Here is a 20,275-nt window from a genome sequence, read left to right as displayed (position 1 = left end):
GTCTCCTGTGCACAATTCGATCCCTTGTTCTGTGGGTCTTCAGTTGTGCGTGGGTCTCGGCCGGAGCTGCCGCGCAGGTCCGGAAAGCGTCCTGGAGTGTGGCGACGGCTGGGTAGTGGAAGTAGTGTCGAGAGTGGAAGTCTGCCAGTGGGATATTTAACTGGGTAGGGTGGGTCTCCTGTGCACAATTCGATCCCTGGGTGGTTGGTGGAAGCAGACAGGGCAGGGTAGGGTGGGGCTCCTAATTAGAATCCCTTTGTCACCTGTGGTGGTGGGAGCAAGCAGAGAAGCTCTGTCCCTGGGTCCGCCGAGCCTGGAGTCCAAGGTCTCAGAGAGTTCTGCTTACCTTGTTCTGTGGGTCTTCAGTTGTGCGTGGGTCTCGGCCGGAGCTGCCGCGCGGGTCCGGAAAGCGTCCTGGAGTGTGGCGACGGCTGGGTAGTGGAAGTAGTGTCGAGAGTGGATTTTATTTTTATTTTTATTAATTTTATTTTTATTAATTTATTATAACTTGATATTGCCTTGCATGCAGCCAACCCAAGTTCAATTTCTCTGCCCCTCTCAGAGAGCCTGACAAGCTACCGAGAGTATCTCTCCCACATGGCAAAGCCTGGCAAGCTCCCTGTAACGTATTCAATATGCCAAAAACAGTAACAACGAGTTTCACAATCTGTTGTGAGATGTTACTGGTGCCCGCTTGAGCAAATCGATGAACAACGGGAGAACAGTGCTACAATTTATTATAATTTAGATTGCTTATAGTTGTTATATTACTGATATATTATCTTATAATAGTTATATTTATTATGGTGCAGGTTAGTAATTATAGTTTAGATTAGTTATAATAGATTAGGTAGCGTTTACAGAAGTGTTGACATTTATTGTCTTGGTATATAGTTACTTTACCACTGCCAAAGTGCCCTAGACAACCCCCCCCCCATCAAATGCTTCTGCTCCACCTCCAATATACCTACACCCCCAACCTCATGCAGTGCTCTCAGTTTGTACTCTACTACCCTGGGTTTATTATTAATTGATAGTATCTCTATCTTTGTTTTGTTTCCCTATATAGCACAGCAGATCGAGATCATCAGGAGCTTATCCTTTTCCCTCTGGCTAATTTCCCTCAGCGTGACATCCTCCAGTTCCATCCAAGTTGCAAAAACCTACATGATTTCACATTTTCTTAAAGATGTGCAGTATTTCATCATGTAAATATCCCACCAATCAACCCAAATGTCCAGTAACGAATGGATAAAGCAGCCTCAGTAATTTTGTACTCCTAAGCTTCAATTCCCTATTTATAAAGTGAAGAGAACAATCATATGGACCTCTGTGAGTGCTTCTCAATTCATTTAACAACTTTCAGTGTGTGGTTGTGTGTCCAAGTGTCCCTGTCCTGCTGGCTCTTATGATTGGGGGTGGGGAGAGGGGATGGAAATACTGAGTGAAATAAGTCAGAGAGAGAGAGAAGGACAAACATGGAATGATTATATTTATTTGTAGGATATTTTTAAAAATACCCAGAGTATGTGAATGCCCAAAGATAGCAGAAACAAGTGCCCAGACGACTGGTCCGAGGTAGGAAGCATGCCACCAAGGGGTGGGTTGCAGGGAGAGTGCAATTAGGACAGAGAAGCGACCATCACAATGATAGTTGGAAATGATCTCTGGACAAACACTGAATGCTGAAAGGAGATAAAGTGCTATGCATGATAATCTTTCAGTAACGTATTGCAAACCAATGTCTAAAAGGAAAATGAGGGGCTGGAGCAATAGCTCAGTGGGTAGGGCGTTTGCCTTGCATGCAGCTGACCCAGGTTCGGTTCCCAGCATCCCATATGGTCCCCTGAGCACCGCCAGGAGTGATTCCTGAGTGCAGAGCCAGGAGTCAGCCCTGAACATCACCAGGTGTGACACCCCCCCCCCCAAAAGAGAAGGACAGAAATAGAGATAGTGACAGAAAGAGAGACAGAGACACAGAGACACACACAAACACAGAGAGAGAAAGAGAGAGACAGAGAGACAGAGATGGGGGGGGGGGGAGTCTGCCTTAGAATCAGTCTGCAGGGGCAGGACAGGGTGGGGGTTGAGGGCGAGGGAAACTGTGGACATTGGTGGAAGGAAATGTGCACTGGTGAAGGAATTGGTGTTGGACCATTATATGACTGAAACTCAAGCATGAACAACTTTGTAACTGTTTATCTCAGGTGATTCAATTTTAAAAAGTTGAAAGAAAAAGAAAAGCACATACCAGGTCTAGGAGGCTTGAAGGTTTTGAAGACTTGAGATCTCTGTCATGATTAGATGTCAGTGACGTGGGTTGTTGGAACCAACAGCCACATGGGTCCAGGCAAATTGGGGGGGGGGGGGGGGAGAACAGTACTGATGGAGGGAAGTTGATACTGGTGAAGGAATTGGTGTTGAAAACATTGTACACCTGAAACCTGATCCTGAGTAACTTTGTAATTTCAGTGACTTAATTTTAAAAATAGAATTAAATCTTACTCTCTGAAAAGTTATCTAGTCAAAATAGACAGTAGGATGGCATGGGTGGGCAATAGTAGTTGACAAAAGGAGGCCCTTGGAGACATAGTACAAGTGGGGGCCAACTGGGTTCAATCTCTAGCATTACATGTGGTCCTTAGAGCCCTGCTGGGATTGATCCCTGAACACAGAACCAGAAGAAAGCCCTGAGCACAGCCGGGTGTGGACTCCAAACAAAGAAACAAAAAGAAGCCCCCAGCTCGGCAACTCTCTTCTTGCCCCCCCACCCTACATGCCCAGGACAGCAGAGATTCTCACCCATGTGCAGGTGCCATGGCCAGAGACCAAGAGAAGCTAAGGGGACAGGGAGCCATGGGGGTAGAGCTCCAGAGAGGCCCAGTGACCGGTTACTGAGCAGCAAGCCCCAGCGAGGAGACACACATGACAAGCTTCCAGGAGCATATTTCAGACGAGGAAGGCTGGAGAGAGACGGGCATCGGGACAAAACCAAGTAATCGTACACTAGGGGTGAGCAAATGGTGGAGGGACAAGACAAGGACTGGGCATCAGGGGACAAGTAAACGATGGGGCTGGATATTGGAGAGGGGCCCAGACCCATCTATTTAAAGTGGAAAATAAACTGTAAAGCCTTAAGCATTGGAGTTTTCTACGCAAATCTTTTATGCAATATTCAAGGACCCAGCTCAGGAATAAATCCGCTTTTGCATTAATACAATGATACGTCCTCAACCCGTAGGCCTTATGGCAGACCTGCAAAATGCTGAGGAACTCTGAAAAGGCTGCTGAACTTTCTGTATTTTTTTTTTTTTTTGCCTACACTTTCTCACCTTTCAAATATCAGAAGCCTGCAGCCCTTTTAAGGCTCTGAAGTTTGAGGGTGCACGTTCACGAGTATTTTCATAGTGTCCAGCACATCCAAACAGCACAGCAACTACGTGCTGAAGTTCTCATAATTATTTGAAGGTCGCAGAGACCACTCTCTGTCATCTGCCCGGCTCTCATTCCAGGTAGGGAGGATAGTCCTGGTATTCCAGCAAAGAACTGCTTGGATATCAGAGCATCTCAGTGTGATGCCCTTTGACATTTGATCTATGACCGTTGTTTGACCCTGGAGCAGGGGAGGAGCTGGGAAGAGGCCCAGGGCCTCAGCTCAGGCTGTCCACCCGGCTGTCTCAGAGTCAGGCTCACAGGACCAACTCTTCTAACACTGCAGGAAATGACGCTCCGAACCTGGGAGTTGGATCAGCCAAGGGGTCTGGGGTTTCAATTCCCTCTGCCCTCTGCTTTTCTAACTGGCAGTAATTATCTTTGTACGGCTCTAATGCTAAATAATGATGCTGCTAATGCAGGCTGCATTTTGGTGCACAGGTGCCAGCTGTTACCTCGAAGGGCAGCTGACCGTGTGCACAACACGGAGGCGCATTGGCCAGGCCCAGGCCCTGCCCACAGAAACAAAACAAAGACAGCCTCAGCGTGCCTACCGATCCACCCCGCCCTTCCCCCTTGGTCTGCAGGAGGCTCAGCCCCCTCCCTTCCCAGCCCTCCCTCGCACTGGTGGTTTCTTCCTGCCACAGAGATCCAGGAAACCACCCCCCTGCCCCCCCCACGTTTCCTCTCCTCACAATTTTCTCCAGGGCCTGACTCACACACAATTCAGCTGGATTTGGAGTTCCCTTGTCTCTGCCCCCTTGAAAACCCCCAAGTCTTCCATTCATGTCTGGGAGTCTGGCTTGCTTATTTTTAAGTCTCGTAATTGACCTTTCATCATAAAAATGGGGGTGGGGGGGAAACAGAAGGCTGTTGGGACACACACACACACACACACACATACACACACACACACACACACACACACACACACTTTGCACATTCATCAGTAGGGCAGCAGCCTTGAACAGACAACATCTGCAGGATGAGTCCGGGTTTTGTGTGTGTATTTTCTCTCTTCCCCCGGTAACTTTAATCTCCTAATTCATTGTTTCTGCGGTGCCGGTTACAGTAGCTAAAAGGGCGTAACAGCCGGCCAATTTGGCACACAAACAAATTTAAATGTGAACCGTGGGGTTTGCCCACCTTCTGATGATGGTTGATTGGCTGCCAACAAAACAAAACCCAACCAAAACAATAGGTGGGGGGGGGGGTTTGAGGAGGGTTGAGGGGGGCCAGAGATGTAGTTTCTAAACGGGGGTGGGGGGGCTAAGAGCGCCTTTAATCTCGACAGCGCGCATAATACCAGGGGGTCACAGCACATCTGCTCCGCTGCAAAGACAAAGGGCAAGGTGGGGCTGCAGTGGCCTGCGGGGGCCGAGCGGGGCGCGGGGCGGAGGGGCCGCAGCCCTGCCGCTGCGTTTAACCTTGACTTGTCCCTGTGGCATCTGGCGCGGGAGCAAAGCGGGTCCAGATGGGCGCCCCGAGCGCGCGGGCCCCCCCCCCCCCCAGCACCCGCGCTGGCAACCCCGCCACCGACACGCTGCCTGCCGCCCGCGCCCCAGAGAGCTCAGGGACCGGCCCGGCTAGGACCCAGGGCAGGGGACTCCCCAAGGGAGGGTCCCCGGGAACAATAGAGAGCCTGTGCTCGAGCCGGGACGGGGACCTGCAGGGGTGGGGGTGAGGGGCGAGCCTGCCCCGCTGGACGCTGAGCCCTGGCGGGGGTCCACCCCCACCTCCCGAGACCCGGGCCGCTGTGTCGCCGGAGCCTGGCGAGTCCATGGAGACCGACCAGGCAGTGACAGGCCGGAGGCGGCCCGAGGGATCCATAATTTATGATGTTGTTCTTGCCAATCCGGTTTGGGATTTCACAAGCCAGGCCTGTTTCCTTCCCATTTGTTGCATAGTCCGTCCTTGTGGAGAAAACTCCTCCAGCAGTTTCCTTATTGCATTGGTGTAATAAGAAAAAAAAAAATGGGTGTGTGTGGGGGTGTCTATCTGGGGTGGGGAGGATGGAGAGAAGACAGGTGGCGGGAGAGGCTGGGGAGAGGGCTCGGTGTGCCTGCACCCGCCACCAAGCTTTCTCCAGCACCCAGGAAAGGCAAACCTATTTCTGAGCACTGTGCAGGAAGGGGCCTTCTGCTGAGGGTGCAAACGGATTGCTCCTTACTGAAGCCACCAGTCAATTCTCTGCTTTCTAAATGAACCTCTCGGGGCTACCTGATGCTTTCCCCATTAAGACCGGGAGTCCACGGGCGTCGGCAAGGGAAAGGAAGAGGCAGCCAAGGGCGGTGTTTTGCTGCTTCCCTCTCAGCCGCTCCTAACTTGTTAGACACTGAGGGCCCTTTGGCAACAGGGAGGAAAATTCCTTAAATTGAAATTCCTGCCCTGAAAGTTCCTTAAATTGATTCAGTGATTGGGGAAGAGTTTGCAGGTGTTTTTTTTTTTTTTGAAGGGGAGGGGAGCGAAAGTGGTGCCCAGGGGGGCCCAGCACCAGCAATGGGGAGAGGAAGCCCGGCTGCCTGGGCCTGGGATTGCCTGGCCTTTGGTGGTGTCGAGGGTCCCTAGTGATGCTACACCCAGCAATGTCTAGGGGGCCACATGGTACTGCTGGGCCTGAAATGCGGATCAGCAGCTGGCAGAGCATATGCGCTAACCACTTTGCTCTCCGTTGTATCAAGGCTAGGGCAACCAACAAGTAAGTGATAGAATGATGGGCAGAACAAAGGACACTAAACTCAACTGACGGAACTTTATCTTGTAACCTTTCCTCTCTCTCTCTCTTTTTTTTTTTTATCTTCTTTTAAAAAAGAAATTTAGGGGCTGGAGCGATGGCACAGCCGGTAGGGCGTTTGCCTTGCATGCAGCCGACCCTGGTTCGATTCCCAGCATCCCATATGGTTCCCCTCCCCCCCCCCCCCCCCCCAGCACCGCCAGGAGTAATTCCTGAGTGCATGAGCCAGGAGTAACCCCTGTACATCAGCCAGGTGTGACCCAAAAAAAGCAAAAAAAAAAAAAAAACAAGAAGAAATTTAGTCTAGGTTGTCTCTTTTGCTAAACTCAGTATTGCTAAATGAAGTGGGTTCTAGAAAGCACTATTGTGAATGTTGACTGGGGGGGTGGGGGTGGAGTCAGGAAAGCCTTGGCCAAGAAGTGGGCTGTTCGCACTTCACCTGCAGATGAGGGAGAGACAGGCCTGGGAAGATCAGCATGCCAGAGTCCCCGCCCCGCAGATGGTTGGGTCATTCTGTGGCTTAGAAATGACCAAGTCAGGATGAAGCCACAGTCTCCTGTGGTTACAGGCACCCACGATTAGTCACACAGTTAGTGACCTAGGTCTGGCACACACATTTTTTTTGGGGGGGACAGTATTCAGTATCTTGCTATTTTTGTTTCAGAAATGTTCTCTGTTGACTAGGAAAAGTTTAAGACTGGGAATGGAAACCTAGGATATGCATTTGCATAGGCCGGGAGTTTGGTTTTCTGGAAAAGAGCAAATGTGGGCCTTGGCATCTGGGGCAGGTGGAGTTTTGCTGAACTTTGGCAAGCAGGTGCATTCCACATTCAGGTATAGGAGAGAAAAAACAGGATCTTCAGGTCCCCCTCATGTGCTTTGGCTTGCTTGTATATTCGTGGCCTTCTGTGAAAGTGAGGAGACAGGAAGAGGAAGAAGAACTCGGCATAGGAAGCCTCAAGTTATGTGGGTTTTTACTTTTAAAAATAGCATTTCTTTTTTACCACAGTGGCACAGGAACTTGTAAACATGAGTCCTCAGCAATAGTAAACAAATTAATCTAGACTTTTATCTGAAAACTCTCTCTCTCTCTCTCTCTCTCCATACTTCTCCCTCTCTCTCCCTCACAAAGAGAAAATGCAAAACAAAATTTCTCCCTCCTCTTTAAGTCTTCTTTGCTCATGAGTGTTTGTCCAGGAACAAATAGTCTTTTATTTGAATAGTCCCCAAAAGTTCATGAGCAAAAAAAAAAAAAGTGTCCAACGTCTGGTGACCCACAATACTGTCTCTGGCTGCATAGTGAAGCTTTTCTGTCCTGGATTTGTGATCTGCTATCACAGTCCTTTAATTTCTCTGAACAGAAGGCTCTTTGGGAGCAGAAAGCTTGGGGGTGGGGAGCAACATTAGAATCAGACTCTCCCCTACCCCCACCCCTTTGGCTGTTTTCTTCCAGTCAGGGCGCAGTGCTTGAATTCTTCTGATCTTTTCCAGGAGCTTATTGAGGGGAGAACCATGGAGGAAAGTTAAACTGGGCCCAGGCAGGTTTCCCTGCTGGCCTATTTTACTGGGACGGAGCAGCAGGCCAGCCACCACCAAGGAACTATTCATACAACAGAGACACCCTCCTCTCCATTCCCTTTATCTCCTTTGGAGATTTTCCATTTACTGCCTGTTTTATACCATCTTCAGTGATGACCGACTTTTAAAGTCACGGGTCCCCTTTAAGCATTGGGGGTATACAGAGATTCCCAATATCCCAAACGTAGTATCTGGGGAGATGAAAGACTCGTACGCTGAGTGAGAAGACGGACAATACATTTCTGAGGGATGGGAAAAAATTGTGATTTGAACTAAGTCCCAGTTGTTTACAAACAAATCCACCTGAAGATTTGACTACTTTTTGTGGGTGGAAGCCTCAATTCCAATGAACTCAGTTTGACACAAACGCCAAAAACTTTTGTTTTTGCATTTTTGGTCACACCTGAAGATGCACAGGGGTTACTCCTGGCTCTGCACTCAGGATTACCCCTGACGGTGCTCAGGGGACCATATGGGATGCTGGGAATTGAACCCAGGTTGGCCGCGTGCAAGGCAAACGCCCTACCCACTGTGCTATTGCTCCGCCAAAAGCTTTCTAAGTAGTGAGGGTAAGACACCTACAGTCACACCTTCATGCAGCTTAAATTCCCATGCAGGGAGAGAGTTAATTATTAGTAATATTTAAAATCATCTTTGGATCAGGACAAGTGCTTTCCTAATAACAACACAGGACAGAGAGAAGGACTCTGAGGAGTTGATATGTGAGCTAAGATTTAGAAACCCAAAGGGAGGTAGCCATAGCACCACTGGGAAGAATTAGTGTGTGCAGAGAATTTGAAGGTGTAAGGTGAGCTGCTTGAATTATCTAGAGAGAAGAAAGCGCTATGGCAGAGTTGGCGAAAGATATGGTGGAGAGAAGACTCCAGCTTCCTTTACCTCTGACTCTTCTCTGCTGGTGAGAATTGGTAATTTGCACAACCCCAGGGGGTGCTCTCACAGCCTATAGCCTCCCTGCTGCCGGTCCTGAGTCACTTCCACACGTAAACCACAGAACAGCTGAGAGTTAGATGCTGTCTCCTTTATCTGCGGATCTTCTGTCTTGAAAGTCAGCAATATTGTAGAAAGCAGAGGGCATGTTTTAAGGCAAAAAAAAAAAAAAGACCACAGGAGGAGAGGCTGTAGAGGAGTGTATCAGGTGGAGTTGGCTAAAGAAGGGACAGTCATGTTCCATGGTTCTGAGAAAAGTGATTCATAATGCAACATGGTCCAATATTTCCTTCAGGAGAAGTGTATGCCCACAGAGGCAAGCAGCTCAATCTTGCAAAATCCTTTCTCCTCTTCCTTGTCCTCTCACAGCTGGTTGTCAGTCAGAAGGGCTGCTTCCTGAAGGCCTGGGATGTTCCTCACTTCCTCACGCATTCTCTCCAATCTCTCCTGGAGAGAGACAGAGACAGAGAAAGAGACAGAGACGGATGCACAGAGACAAAGAGAGACAGACAGAGACAAAGAGAGATGGATGGATGGAGGGAGGGAGAGAGATTCAGAGAGACAGAGACAGAGGGACAAAGTCAGAGAGACAGAGACAAAGAGAGGAAGGGAAGGAGGGAGAGAGAGAGACAGAGAGACAGAGACAGAATGACAGTCAGAGAGACAGAGAGAGACAGAGAGGGAGGGGAGAGAGAGACAGAGACAGAGAGACAGAGAGTCAGAGAGACAGACAAAGAGAGATGGAGGGAGGGAGGGAGAGAGAGAGACAGAGTCAGAGAGACAGACTAAGAGAGAGGGAAGGAGGGAGGGAGGGAAAGAGGGAGAGAGACAGAGGGACAGAGAGTCAGAGAGACAGACTAAGAGAGAGGGAAGGAGGGAGGGAGGGAAGGAGGGAGAGAAGGAGAGAGACAGAGGGACAGAGAGTCAGAGAGACAGAGACAGAGACAAAGAGGAAGGGAGGGAGAGAGAGACAGAGACAGAATAACAGTCAGAGAGACAGAGACAGAGAGGGAGGAGAGAGAGATTGAGAAAGAGAGAGACAGAGAGAGAGAGAGTACGCAGAGCAAAGGGGGACGTGAGTAGCTTGGCACTTGTCAGATTGGCTGCTTTCCTTCCACAAATACATCCGAAGTTTTCCCTTTGTCTGTGGAATAAAGAAAAGAGAAGAAATAAAAGGGGGGTATTAAATGAAGCAGCAGGGAAGAAAGGAAGTAGGGGCAGGGGCTGCTGAAACCCAGGCAATTCTGACTCTGGGCCCAGGTCTCTAAGTTCGGGAGCTAAACTGTTTTCACTGACAATTGGCTTGTTCTATTGGGCACCGCTCCTTCCCTCCAAGCTGTTTGCCTCAGGTAAGTCCTCCATGAGGAATGGGAGGGAGAATGGATTTGTCCTCTCTGAGTTGTTTGTTCTACCATGTTTTATCCTTCTCAGGGTTTCCACAGCCTTTCTGGGTCCAACCCAGTTACCACAGGGGCTCTGTTGGGGACTGACTCTGCTCTGGCTGGCACTCTCTGGGTCCTGGCACTCACAGCGACTCTGAGGTACAGGTACAGTAGGGAGAAACTTCTCTCCTCACACGCAGGAGGGAAGGAGCTCCAGACTGGAGAATCCGGGACTTGAGATAACACAGCGGGTAGGGCGTTTACCTTACATGTGTCTGACCCAGGTTTGATTCCCAGAGTCTCACATGGTCCCTTGAGCACCGCCACAAGTAATTCCTGAATGCTTGAGCCAGGAGTAACCCTAGTGCAACCCCCCCCCCCCCCAAAAAAAAAAAACCCAGACTGGAAAATCCTCTCATGCTCTGACCTTATATCGGTCCTTGCCTCATTATTAGAAGAGTAGCTAAGTTTCCTATTTTTTTCAACTTCAATTCTTATCCTGAATAGAGACTTCTATTTTGGTTTGTCAAGCTACCCAGAGTCACAGAAAATGACATATTCCTCCTTCCCTTCCTCTCCAGCTCTGGGTTCTAAGAATGATGGTTTTTAAATCAACCCCAGCTTTACCTTGTAATGGTCATATAACCAATGGTAAGATTTCATGGAATCTCAGATTATTTGTAAACTGAGAATAATAATCATACCTCTGTCATGGTCTTAAATGAGATCCTTGGTGAAGAGCTCCAGTAAACATGCCCATGGGAAATGCTCAAAGACACGTCAGCTATTAGGATGACTGACACTGAATATTGCAAACCCACTCCTTAAACTGTCTCTTGCGCTGGCATCTGAAAACTCATGCTATGTTCTCAACCACCTCTGATTCTAGTTTTTCTTCCTAAAAGTTCTTTTCTTGGGCTTCTCTGGTCTCCTTGGTTAACCTAGAGCAGAGGGGATTCTTGGTCCTGCATTTGGGTCACATTCTACAGTCTCCTTTATCCATCTCCTTCTGGATGATGCAGGGAAATGAGATCACGTGGCTTTTGTTTCAGCATCTCCCCCCCCCCCCCATGTACCAGTCTTCTTTGCTCATTCCCAGGTCTCCATTCTGACAATCTTTGTTCTCTATGAAGCGGACTCCTGCTCTTTCCCCTCACCAACCCCCCCCCCGCCCATCCAATGTACCTAACATCTGAGTTGAAAAGCAATATACCTGTGTACTTTACTACAATTCCTTCTTTCCTTCCTTCCTTCCTTCCTTCCTTCCTTCCTTCCTTCCTTCCTTCCTTCCTTCCTCTCTCTTTCTTCTTTCTTTCTTTCTGGCCACATTTGGTACTGCTTGAGGTGTACCCCTGGTTCTGTACTCACACACAGAGCATTTGTGGTGGGACTCTATGGAGTCCCTGAAACAGGGATCGAAACTGGGTCAGAAATCCTAGAAGACAAGCACTGTAGCCACTGAATTTGTATATCACTTTACTCTCAAGGCACAAGGACCTAGTTAATACTAGGTCATTACATTACTAGCAGTATTAGGGGACAAGTGATCACCCTTGGTTTAAGAAGTGATAGCTATGTGTGTGTGTCTCCCTGTGTATATATATATATGAATATGTGTATACAGATGCATATGTGTGGGTGTATACATATGTATGTATGTATACAGATATGTGTAAATGTAAACTTATATGTTTCTGCATATGTATCTTGTAAGTTTCTTTATATTTATTCAAGTGTCCTGGTATCTATATAAGTGACGGTATGTGATTCTGTGAATGTTCACTTCTCTGTGTATAAGGTTGTTTCTGTATGTATTAATCTGTACGTATATGTCTCGTGTGTGCCTGTGTGTGTATTGTGTGCCTGTTTGTGTGTATATGTATGCATTTACTTGTATGTGTAGGAGGGAATCTGTGTGAAGAAGTGATCTGGCCAATTGAACTCTCTGCTTGGATCTAATGTTGACATATTACTTAATAATTGTCTAACCTAGTCAATGGATTAGGCTGTTCTTATAGCAGAAGGAAAGGGCACAGACAAATCTTGTTTTCCCAGAAAATAGGAAGTATACATAAGTCACTTTTCAGTAGTTCTATGTATAAGCATTTAAAAAAGTTTATAAAATGATTATGCATCTTGTTCCACCAAAAGGTAGCTGTAAACACTAACATTTTTGAAAATTGAGAGAAGGGAAAATTATTTACCCATAATCCAATCATTTAAACAAAAACCACATGAGCTATTTGGTTCCCTCCCTCCCTCCCTCCCTCCCTCCCTCCCTCCCTCCCTTCCTTCCTTCCTTCCTTCCTTCCTTCCTTCCTTCCTTCTTCTCTTCCTCCCTCCCTTTCTTCCTGACTTTAGGCCACACCCACTGGTGCTCAGGGATCACACCTGGCTCTGTACTGAGGGTCCACAGCTGGGCAAAATATACTGTGCAGGGATTCGAACCATTGTTGCTGTCATAGCTCACTCAAGGCAAACATCTTTGTCTCTGTATTCTCTCTCTGGCTCTCTTCCCATTTTTTTGTACAATTTTTAAACATAAATAGAAGATAAGTTAGGAGTCTGAGAGAAAGTACAGAAATTAAGGCACTTACCCTGTATATTTCAGAACCCAGTTTGATCCCAGAACTTTGCCAGGAACGATTCTCTGAGCACAGAGCCAGGAGTAAACCCTGAGCATTGCTGGGTATGGACCCCCAAACCAAGAAAACTAAACAGTAGAATTATAATTTAAACACAATAAAATGGAATGTTTTAAGATGTTTGAGCCTAAATTATTTGTAGGCTAGAAAGTACTTTAAGGACATCTTAAATATTGACTACTTACTCTAGAACATCCTTGAGATTGTTTGGAACAGCTCGTAGATAGGATAGTGTTCAATAAGGGTTATATTTAAGACCACCAAATGACAAACATGTTCCTGGTAAAGTCTCCACCCATCCATCCAACCTTATTCTCATAGGTTAGATTAATTGGCTAATGAGGCCAAGCCTGAGGTTTTATTCTCACAAAAGCTGGTTAGTCTGGTTAACTACAATAGCTACAGACTTAACCCAGCTTGATTTCCCACCTTGCAAATGAAAACCAGGGTTCTCCAGGGAGAGTCAAAGAGAAAATGCTGCAGATTGCCAATCCTAAGTCTTCATTTTTGAACCATTATCTGAACTTGTCTGGGGTGGGCAAATAGTTTACAGTTAAATAGTTTACAATAAATACAGTTAAACTATTTCACATTCCTAATTTTGGATTCTATAATAAAGGTTCTAGATTCAACTAAAACAAACTTAGTTCAGAACTGACTCTTTTCAAAGATGCCATGTAGGAAAATGCCTCTAGCTTCAATTAGGTGTAAGCAGCTTCAACCCAGGATGGAAATTGTGAATTCTGTAAGCAGGCGTTCTTCTTTTAAATTAACATTACTCTGCCAGTCGGAGTTAATCATTCTTGGGGAAGTAAACTCTCCTTATAGACTATGATCTGAGTTGAAAGAACCTTGGTGAAGAGACCTGAAAATACTTCTGAGAGGTTGGAGAGTTTTGGAAATACGCTCATTAACCAATTTACCTTTTAAAAATTACATTTGAGGAAAATGCACTGGGCTGTTGGGGGATATTATTGCAAGGGCACTAAATATTTGTTGCTTGACAAGTGATTGGAGCTTTCCCAGTATTTTCAAGCACTGATGTACCGGTTTTCTTCTAAAGATCACTGTCACTGTCACTGTCCTCCCATTGTTTGTCGATTTGCTCGAGCGGGCCCAGTAACATTGTGAGACTTGTTACTGTGTTTGGCGTATCAAATACATCATGGGTAGCTTGCCAGGCTTTGCCTTATGGGCGAGATACTCTCGGTAGCTTGCCGGGGCAAAAATACCCACTATTCTTTACAGCTTCCTGGAGATGTAGAAGCTATTGAGAAATGCATGCAAGACCTCTGCTGATCTCTCTGCGTGGGTGATGAGCTTTGTTCCATACTGATATTACACCTTACCCTCTGTGTTTAAAAATTAAGTCTGAGAAGGCAGGACCTTAGTTTTCTGTATAACATTCACCAATACCCACACATCCACGGTGCAAATTTAAGTTAATCACGCTAGAAGAGGCACCACTGAAGTTCTCAAGTCACTTTTGTAGCTTCTGAATTTTTTTCCTTTCAAGATCCTCTCTCCTTCTCTTTGCAAAACTAACCATACATTTCGGCCTAAGATCTCACGTCTAAGGCCGAGTTGAGCTGCTGTTTGATATATATATATATATATATATATATATATATATATAGTAGTATATATATATAATGTAGGAGTACTGATTGTTTGATATTTTTTGTTAGTTCTCACATTAGTAGCATCAAATGTCCCTATTGATTTTCTTTCCTGATTGGTCCAACCTGGAACAGGATCAGCTGGGGAAAGGGACATCTTGTGGTCTGAAACATGAGATTTGTGTCACATGCCACCCTTCACCATCATCTTGCTCAGGAAACCAAGGCAAGGCAACTGCTGCACTTCTTGGCTTTCTTTCTAGTGACCCTTGTCGGTTCTCTTGGTTCCCGCCTTTCTCTCCTGCCACTTTCTCCAACTGCTTACAAACAAAACCCCCCAAACAATACTCACTGAACTCTCAACTCATTCCCCCGGGCCCTTGAATCAGACAGAACTGAGCCATTCTGGCTGCTGATTGAGTGGAGGGTGTTGGGAAAAAGTACCATTGTACAAGTTAAGGAAAGGGTCAGAGAACTGAAAAGGCTGCAGCTGTATTAAATGGCTCTGTCTGGGATTCTCCTTTTAAATCCTTCAAGGCATAAATTAAGGACCACAAACTTGAAGACACAGTGAAGAAACAACGAGAATTAGGGGGAAAAAACAACAACAACACCCAAACCAATTTAAAGCGAGATTCCTCTATTTGCCAGGAATTCCAACATGAAGGCGGCCTGGCACGTATTTTTCCTGTCTGCTATTCCCCGCCACCTTTGTTTTCCAGCCTGCCTGCCGGCCTCCCCTTAACAGCTGGACGCATCACCATTCCATTTTTCTATTGGTTGTGACTCAAGTAGCTCGAGGTCAATTATTTCCCCAGCAATTGACAAAGAATCCTGACGAAGAGGAAAGTGACATTGTCCCTTAAACAACGCGAGTCCCCCCCTCCCCCACCCCTCCCAGTCGAGAGGAGGGTGGACTTCGCTTTTGCAAGGAGCCCAGCAGGGCGGTGGCGGTGGGGTCTGTAGAAGTGCGCGGGTAACATATGGTAAGTGGAGAAAATATTTATATTCATGGGGAAAGAGCAGGAGAAGATCCAAAGAAGGTCATTCCACAGAGATTTCAAGCCCCAGACACTGCTGCCCTGATATTCTGCCTTTGGCCTAGATACCAGGGAATTTAAAGAGTTTTGTTTTGCTGCGTTCACTGCCACCTTTGCTCTGCTTAACAATTTGAACTCTTAGCAATTTGGAAGAAGGGGCTATCCCTACCACCCGGTCCCGGGACAAGGACCTGAAAATAGTACGGTGGACCTTGCAACGGAAGCAGCCACCACCTCCCCCCTCCCCACCCCGGCTCTGCCCTCCAGAATAGGATTCAAAGCCTGGGGCCTGTGGGCACTTCTTGCTTAGATTGGGGAACCCAGTGCACTTTGATTGGGGAACCCAGTGCACAAAGTGGGCAGTTGGGGCGGTGGCTCTCGGGGGATGTTATCAATAATGAATCTGGGTTCGATTATTTTCTGATGAGCCAGAAGAAACGGCTGGTGTCTTTTCTGGGGGCTTGCCCAGTAGGCATTTTGTATCACAGCTTCTAAGCATGAGAAATGATCCTCTTTTTTAACCACCCACCCCCTTCCGCCCCGCCCCAGTGGAAAAACTCGCGGAGTCCCGGAGGGTCAGAATCAGAGCCTTGCTGGGGCCTGCGAGTCTGACCGCCTCCTGGACCGACAGACAAGCCTGCAGGCCGACACACACACACACGTGCGCATCTGCCAGTGCCCACGAGGCACGGCTGAACTGAGCATCCCTGGCCAAGCGCACGGGCGAGCAGACTAGCGTGCGGCCGGGGGGTGGGAGGTGGGGCGGAAAAGGCCATTTTTCATCTTGCCGTCGAAAGTTGACCCCTCTTGCGAGGGCCACGCTGGAGGAGGTGATCTCAAGGGCGGAGGGAGGGGGCCGGTGCAGTTCTAGAAGGCCCCTTTCCGCCCCCTCCCCTGCGTTCATTTAACTCCTTAACGGGGGCGTTCGGCTGGGTGGGTGGCTTTTACAATTTCTGGACACCCCTCCCCCAGCCTCCCAATTCCAGGTCTGGAGGGGGCGGTAGTGGGAAGGGGTACAGGTGCGTGGGAGCCCGGCCTCCCCCGAGGGTCCCCGCAGAAGCCGGCCGTAAACGCGCCGGCCGCACCGAGGACACGCTTAATGGATTCTTGCAGATAAAAGAGCCGGGCTACCTTTCTTTCCCATAATGGCCCCTGAGGCTAACGTCTTAAAGAGGAAACAAAGGGATTGTTTTACAGCACCCGGAGCTGGGGGGAGGGGGAGGTGGACCCCTGCTTCTTAACCCTTCCACTGCCGGCGGCCGCGGCCTCGGGAGCCCGCGCCCTTGAGCCAGAACTGGGGAGGAGGACTCAGGGGGCCGGCGACCCGACCTCCGCGCTCCTCCCCGCCGCCCCGTCTGGTCCAGAACTGCCGCCTTGGGGGTGGGTTGGGGTGGGGTGGGGTAACCCCGAGGATGGGGAGCTTTCCTTTCGCGCCGTCCACCCGGGAGGCTCGCGGCTCGCCCGCGTTGAATGCCCGCCGCGAGGCTGCTGCGTGCACAAGCCGTCAGGGCCCGCGTCTCGGGGGTCTCCCGGGCGATCGCGGGGACACCCCGCGTGCACCCCAGCCCGGTCGGTTCTGGGACCGCACGACGGAGGCGGCCGCTCAGGTGTGAGCGTGTGCTGACGCCCGGCCGGCCCTATCCGACGGGAAGTTTACGTTTGCAAACTGGCCAGGGAGAGAGGGAGAGTGGCGGGCGCCTCTTGCTTCCGGGCTTTTTTGTTCTGGCTCCAGGAAAAGATCAAAACAATAGTTAAATAGCAATTGAAGACAAAGTGATGGAAGAAATAAACAACGCCTCAACAAAAGTGCCCATCGGGATGGTTTTTAAAAGCCCTTTATTATGGAAATAACAGCACAAACACAGCGGTGGGGGTTGAGGAAGGGTACAATGCCCGTGAGTCTGACGTTTGAGCATCAGAATCTTAGGCCAGAATCCTCTGGAGGGCTTGTTAAAAGGCCGCTAGATTGTCGGGCTCCACTCCCTGGTTTTGGTATTGAGTAGAATCTGGGGGCTTTTGCTCCGACCTAGAACTTGCAACTTGTTCCAGTTCCAGGTGCGGCTGCTGCCCGGCCTGGGAAAAGCTGTAATAAACTCCCTCTCCGGTTTCCGTGGGTGAAGTTTCCCATTCAGGTTTCTAGCCCCTCCCCCCACCTTTCGGTTCGCGGGAGACTTTTATTTATTCTGGGGGTGAAGGGTTGGGCCACACCCGGCGCTCAAGGGCCTGCCCTCTGCTTGCCCTCAGCGTGCGGAACTTGGCTCCCGGTGGTTCTCAGAACAACCCAGATCTCCTGGGAGCAAATGAGTGTTCAGCCCACTGGGCCACGTTATTGAAACTTGCTGGAAACTTTTAAAGCAAATCCTAGATATCCTGTCATTTCACCCATATGCGTGATTCAGTAGTTACTTAGAGCCACAAGGACTGAGATGTATGGTGGGTATTGGAAGAGCTCTCTTGTGGTCATTTTATGCTGGGGTCCACTCTAGAGCTTTACTCTCCTTTTATTCTTTTTCTTTTTTTTTTTTTTTTTTGCCACACCCGGCAATGCACAGGGATTAGTCCTGGCTCTGCACTCAGAATTACTCCTGGCAGTGCTCAGAGGACCATATGGGATGCTGGGAATCCAACCCAGGTCCGCCACGTGCAAGGCAAACGCCCTACCTGCTTTGCTATTGCTCCAGCCTCGAGCTTTACTCTCCTACAGAAGCCAAACTTTGATGGTTTGCTGAGGACCAAAATCTTGGTTCTGCAAACATTTTCCAGGATATGTATTTTTTTTTAACTGAAAAAGCTTGTCAGGTTCTTGGAACACTGGTGGTTTCACTAATAAGCTGCCTGGTCAGGGGAACCATGTGGCCTGTCTCTGAGTTTTTGGTCTTTATCATATGTATTCCCATTGCCATCACTTACCCAGAGTGTTTGCCTAACAAGGCCCTACCGGTCCTTTTTTGCTTCAGTGGGTGCAGTGGACACCCACAACAACACAAACCCACAATGATGTCTTGAATCAGTTGCTCCTGGAATAATACATCAGGAACCATAAGGAAAGGCATTACGGCCTGGTACCTCTTAGAATTTCTGGTGTTGGGAAAAGGGAGATTCCAGCCCCTAGCTTCCCTAGCTTCTGGGAATGGCTTTCCTTGAGGCTCTGCTTAGCCTCCTTTTACTAAGGTTCTGTGCAGGCTCATACAGCTCTAATGGAATACAAAGAGCATTCATATTCCATATTCCACTTGGCCAATCTTCAGCTTGAAGCTGTACTCAGGCTCTTATTTTTTGTGTGTGCGTTTTGGGTCAAACCCAGCGATGCTCAGGGGTTACTCCTGACTCTGCACTCAGGAATTACTCCTGGTTGAGCTTGGGGGACCATATGGGATGCTGGAGATTGAACCCGGGTCGCCCGCTTACAAGGCAAACGCCCTACTCAGGCTCATTGACCCTCCATAAGATCCACCACCCCAAACAAAGCACGCCCCTTTTGCGAATCCCTTTGTACCAACAGCGGTTTCTATCCCCACCCCACCTCTCTGAGCTTTCTCACATTGATAATAGGTTCATGCTCTTCTCTGTTGGTTGTTCTTTATCTTTTTCCTTTTCTTGACTCTCCAGGAAGCTGCATTAATTTTTCCTTTCTCCATCTGCCGCTAAAGAAAGCCCTGGGGAGGGAGTTATTTCCTCACCCCAAAGCTCTGCTCTTATTTTCCTTTTGCCTCTTCTATGTTTTTCATTTTTTTTTTCCGACAGCCTGGAATCAGCTGTCACTTCCCTGTTTTCTCATGGGTCCTTCAACTTGTCTTTGCTTTCCTAGCCTTTCTCAAAGAAAATGCAAATGGCTCCCCCGTGGGTCCTATTGCACCTAATTTTGTTTGCTCCTCCATCTCCCGTTACCAGCTGATGGAACAGCTTTTCCACTTTCACCAGGTCTCCTGGTGTTGAAGCAAGATTTGGCACCAAAAGATATGAGTCCTGGTCCTCGGTCTGCCTTTTAATAGTTTGTCTTGCTGGGTTCAACCTTTCAGGTTTAGGCTGCATTTTTCAGACAGTCTTGCAACGTGTCTGCATGGGCCTCAACTGTGCTCGTCACAGAAGGAAGTGAGATGGCATTAGGAAGTGATAAAATCCCAGTGTGGGAAAAATCAAAGCAGGATGAGGACTGAGAATTGTTCCAGTTGGGGTTGGTATTGAACTTTCAGGGGGTGCAGTCAGGAAAGGCTTCACCGAGAAGGTGACATGAAGCAAAGGTCTGACGAAGGGCGCTTCATGTGCAGTTCAGGGCTATGACTAAATGACAGGGCTATGACACCAGTGAGAAGAGTATGTGGGATGATGTAGGCAGAAGGCATGTTCATGGAGATCTTGCCGGTCCCTTGCCAGCCCCTTGCCTTTGTCAATGCCACCTTCTAAAATTACAGTTTAAAACCTACTCACAACTGTAAGGTGAGAGCCCCTCTGATGATTCTGGTAACTGCTTTTGGTTACAGGAACCTTGGTTGAACCCTGCAGGAAGCACCTAATCCCTTCCCAAATGCTAGTCCTGGCACCAAAAAAAAAAAAAAAAAAAAAAAAGAAGAAGAGGAGGAGGACGAGGACGAGGAGGAGGAGGGTAAAGAAGGAGGAGGAGGAGGAGGAGGAGGAGGAGGAGGAGGTGGGGGGGTGACTGGGAGGAGGAGGAGGAGGAAGAAATGATATCACCAGGGAGGTTGGAGGAAGCACCGATGAGCAGGCCTCTGTGGGTGTCACTCTCTCCCTTACATTTTTGTGGCCTGGGTGACAAGGCAGAGGAAGTGATCATGCAGAGGCTGATCTTTAATGAGACGAGGTAGCAGTGGTCATGGGAGAGTTCCCTCTGAGAAAGAGGAGGAACTGTCTGACTTAGCCAAAAGCCGAAACTTGTTTG

The sequence above is a fragment of the Sorex fumeus genome, unplaced genomic scaffold (assembly GCF_029834395.1).
Source record: "Sorex fumeus unplaced genomic scaffold, SorFum_2.1 ptg000002l, whole genome shotgun sequence".
Classification (NCBI taxonomy): Eukaryota; Metazoa; Chordata; class Mammalia; order Eulipotyphla; family Soricidae; genus Sorex; species Sorex fumeus.
Note: the sequence above shows the minus strand (reverse complement) of the source record.